Source organism: Euprymna scolopes, chromosome 17 (genome assembly GCF_053919585.1).
Source record: "Euprymna scolopes isolate OS-2025 chromosome 17, ASM5391958v1, whole genome shotgun sequence".
Taxonomy (NCBI): domain Eukaryota; kingdom Metazoa; phylum Mollusca; class Cephalopoda; order Sepiida; family Sepiolidae; genus Euprymna; species Euprymna scolopes.
In genome coordinates this window covers 49,785,339-49,790,411 of record NC_136498.1, presented here as the reverse complement: position 1 = coordinate 49,790,411, position 5,073 = coordinate 49,785,339, and the positions used below count along the sequence as shown (strand labels likewise).

The following is a 5,073-nucleotide window of genomic DNA, read 5'->3' as shown; positions in this document are numbered from 1 at the left end:
GTTCTAACTGTCAAATTCGGAGGAGAAACATAATGGTTTAACACTGCTTGGCTTCTTCATGCACTGGACTGTACATATGTGGGGGCAGAATCAACTCCACAATTTATGCTAACATGTTGGACTATGTTTACCAAATCTCTTTGACTAAAATATTTAATAATAGCATTTCAAGTTATGTAATTTCCAACAAAACAATAAACCAAGTCATACGTCAAAGTTTTAATGGGTTGATTTGAGAACAAGGCCGATAGCCATTAGTCGCATGCTCTTGTGTAATGAATGAATGCGTGAATGGAGGATTGACATGAAATTCTTAAAGATAAACTAAAATGACCGAAAAATGGGCTCAAATGACTTAAATAAATAAAAAGTAAATGACTTAGAATGACTTTAATGAACTTAAGGATGAATTGAATGACCTTAAGAATGATTGAATGCTTAAAAAATAACTGGAATCCTTCAAAAACAACTTGAATGATCTGGAGAATGACTTGAATGGCTTTTAAACTGACTGGTTGTAAAGTGGGTGATCATTTTACATTAAATTAATACAGAAAAGTGATTCCCCACTTTATATCACAAAAATTATTTGATTTAGGGAATTTGAAACATTATTTTCATATTCAGGAACCCCGAAAACCAATAAATAGTGGTATAATAAACATAAAACGAAATAAAAAGTACATGTGTTATGGACCGACCGACTAAGTGACTTAAAGAGTTACTTGCACATGACTAAAAAAACTATTCTGTGGTATGCATTTAAAAAAAACTATTCTCTGTCAGTCGGTCTGTCTGTAAACCATTTACTTATTAGTTACAAACAAGTGCAGCATCGGTTAAGAACAGATACTACACTTTTATCTTAGAAATGTGGCCAAGGAAAAATTACATTTTGGACAGGTTTCAGAAAAGTCTAATGGATAGGAAAAAATTTATGGGGCAAAAAGTGTCATTTTTTGCAATTTTGGTACATTTTTTACCCCTTATGAGTCCCTTGGAATGCTGAATACCAGTGATAATGGACAAACTATGCAGTTTTACACCGTAACACATGTATATTTGAATTCAGCACCATGGGAGAGCACTATATAGATATACATATCAAGTTTTTTTTATTGAGAAATATGAAAAAAGGGCATTTTTAGCACTAAAAGTCCCTGGGAGATGCAAAGCAGAATTTTGCTAGGGTCACCCATACTGAATTTATCTCAAGAAAAATGCCCTGCGCATTTTGGACAAGTTTCAGAAAAATGTAATGGATAGCTAAAAATTTATGGGGCAAAATGTCATTTTTTGCAATTTTGGTACATTTTTTACCCCTTTTATCCCCTTGGAACGCTGACTACCAGTGACAATGGACAAACAGTGCAGTTTCACACCTTAACACATGTATATTTACATTCAGCAAAATGGGAAACCACTATATAGACATATCATGTTTTTGTCGAGAAATATGAGTAACGCGCCAGAAGAAAGGGCGTTTTCAGCACAAAAAATCCCCGGGGGATGCAAACCAGACATTTGCCAGGGTCGCCCATACTGAATTTATATTAACACCAATGCCCTCCACATTTTGGGCAAGTTACAGAAAAATCTAATGGATGGATCAAATGTTACAGGACAAAAAGTGTCATTTTTTACTCCTTTTGAGTCCCTGCAAGCAAAACAGGATTTAAAAAAAAAAAAAAAAAATTTCTTTACTGTGCACATTTATATATTAAAATATAATTTGTGACAAAATTTCAGGAAAAACTAATGGATGGTTATCCGTCAATCATCCTGACTAACGGACAGATATAGGTCCCTCATTGATAAATCGGGGGACAAAAATGTTACTCCATACCCCTTGCTTAAAAAAAAAAATAAAATGTAAATGTGTTAGACCAACCGATGGAGTGACTTGCATGCGACTAAAAATGCCTTAGCATTGAAGGGTTTCCCCTTCCATTGCCAAGGAAAAGTTACAAATGTAAGTGCAGCATCTGTTAAGAACAGATACTACACTTTGAGGTATTTATTTGCTCCCCCACTGAGCAAATTAGGCACAAGGCAGATTTTTAATGTGAGGAGTGAAGGAGAAATGGGGACCAACTCCCCGGAGAGTAGGGGAGCTGGATAGTGACAATTGGTATGAAGGGTTGCCCCTTCATTGACCAAGGTCTTATATGTGGGGTTGCCCCCACATACGGTCTTTGCTGCAGTATCTGCCGGACCAGATACTACACTTTGATCTTAGCAATGTGGCCAAGGAAAAGTTACAAACATAAGTACAGCATGTACTAAGAACAGGTACTACACTGTGATCTTGGCCAAAAGGCCAAGAAAATGGTATTTATTTGCTCCCCCACCAAGCAAATAAGGCACAAGGCCGATCTTTAATGTGAGGAGTGAAGGGGAAATGGGGACCAACTCCCCGGAAAGTAGGGGAGCTGGATAGTGACAATTGGTATGAAGGGTTGCCCCTACATTGACCAAGGTCTTATATGTGAGGCTGCCCCACGTATAGTCTTTGCTTGCAGTATCTGCCGTAACAGATACTACACTTTGATCTTGATATATAATTTATTTTGTGAAAATGAAAATTACAATCAAAATAATTCAATGTAAAATTAAAATAAATTAAAAGCAAAATTCAAATTTACAAAACAAATTTAGGCACAAGGCCATTTAAGATCTGGGTGAGGGAGTGTTGCAGGGTCTTTGTTACTACAGTGAAAATGGAGTCTTTGGCGACTTTACTCTTGACTGGCAACATTTACCACAATACCTCATTCACTCTGTGGACTCTAAACTAACTAATGGAAACCCCAGCGTTTTTGCAAAAAAAGAATATATTTACAATTACTTTGTGTGTGTGTGTGTTTGTGTGTGTGTAAAATTTTTTTTTTGTAATTAAAATGTGTGTGTGTGCGTGTGTGTGTACGTGTGAAAAAAGTTCAATTAATTGGAAAAATAAAAATTGCCTACTACACTTTGATCTTGACCAAAATTCCAAGAAAAACATAAAAAGCTAAGAAAACCATCTATTAACAACAAACCTTTGATCTTAACCAAAAAGGCCAAGCACAAAAGTGTTACGGACAGACCGATCGACGGACCGACGGAGTGACTTATAGAGTCGCTTGCATGTAACTAAAAACTGTGAAGTTAATGTAATAATAATAATGATGATATTAATAATTGAATTCCAAATATACGTGGAGAAAAGTCTTTCGGCATCCTATTAGATTTGGGAAAGGTTATGCATGTTCTGGCAGTAAAAATTCACTTTCATTGAACTTAACATGTGTTACAATTCGAAATCTATAGAATATATACCGCAATTGTATGTATAGTCTTATCATATATATATATATATATATATATATATTACATAGGAGTCACTACTTATCAAGGCCCGTAAACTCCCCGAGGACAAGAGCTATTGAGTGCACAATACAGATAATAATCGTTAGTAATGGAGATTTGGTAGATTGGATTATTAAAGGGGGCGGTTCGTCAAGACTTTGTTTATGTTGGATGTAGAGACAACCAAGTTATAGTTAGCTGGAAAGCAGGCAAATGGAAGAGAGTTCCACAGGCGTGCAGTTCTAAGAAAGGAGCATTGTTCACGGAATCTGGTTTTGGTTTAGGCACAGTCAAAGAGTGGAGAAAATTATTGACAGTGGTTTCAGCTAGGTGGGTGTTTTTGTGAAAGATTGGCGAGGGGAACCAGAGATTGGAGCTCAGACGAGCATTTACCATGAAAATGATGATAAAACAAAGAGAGGCTCACAACGTCTCTTTTGTGGGAAAGAGGTTGCAGGGAAAAGAAAATGGCGCACCTCACTAAGCTACAAAGTCTATATTGTACTCTGTCAAGGCAGGATAGGCTGTTCTAGCAGCTCCTGCCCAGATGTGGATACATTACTCCATCCTTGGACGGGCTCTGCTTTTATATAGATAGAGAATTGCATCAGTAGTGAGATATCTACTGGAGCGGTAGAATGATACAACAATTTTTCCTGAGACCTTGGCAACAGATTTGATGTACGTGTTCCATTTCAGATCAGGAGTAAAGGTCAAGCCCAGAAGCTTGTAAAAACATGAGGCTTCTCCAAGACGAGAGCATCCATTTCAATTGATGCCAGATGGGGATCAGAGCGTTGATGATGTAAAGATAGGAGCTTGGTTTTAGATGCAGTAAAAGTAACCAGCCACCTCTTCCCCCATTGTACCTCACGCTAAAGATCAGAGGAGAGAGAATCAGAGAGAACTTTGTCATTTACAGCTTTTGATGTGTTGCCATAGATTGTAGTGTCGTCAGCATAAATGTCAACGAATGATCTAAGTATGTGTTTTGAGAGATCATTGATGTAGATCAGGAAGAGATGTGGGTCCAGGATGGACCCATAAGGGACTGCAGCATTAATACTGTGAGTTTCTGATTTTTGCCCATCTACCACTACTCTCATGAGCCTATCAGAGAGAAATGATTTAATAACTGAGAAGACATTTCCAGCTATACCGTAGCTGGAAATCTTGTGAAGTCGGCCTTTATGCCATACTCTATCAAAGACCTTTGATATGTCAAGAGCAATTGCCCTAAAAAGAAAGTCTTTGTCGAGAGATTCGCTAATCCTATGTGATAAAACCGTAATCAAATCTACTGTAGATCTAGCAGAACGGAAACCATATTGCATGTCGCTAAGGAGGTTATTTCTGCTAAGGTGGTTGACTACTTCTTTATTTAATATGAACTCTAGTAACTTACTCATGCCGTGTAGGGATCTTACTGGTCTGTACTAAGAGGCAGATGACTTATCACCTGAATTCTTAGATACAGGATATACTGATGAGGTTTTCCAGAGTGTTGGGAAGTAATTCTCCTTAAGACAACGCTTAAACAGATTTGCAAATATTGGAGAAAGTCCCGGTTAAAGTTTTTTCAACACTATAATTGGAATGCCGCCAGGGCCAGTAGCTTTACTGGAATCAAGTTTCTTTTTTTGTATGTCACATAGCGTGTTGTCTGTTATAGGAGGAAATACGGGGCTGATGGCCTTGGTCGTATAAGGTATAATTAGTTGC

The 5,073-nt window shown here is 37.4% G+C and overlaps 1 pseudogene; it reads right to left on the bottom strand.

Moving 5' to 3' along the window:
- Positions 1 to 2,170: 2,170 nt before the first annotated feature.
- Positions 2,171 to 2,332, bottom strand: LOC145297228 (U2 spliceosomal RNA; annotated as a pseudogene).
- Positions 2,333 to 5,073: the final 2,741 nt, after the last annotated feature.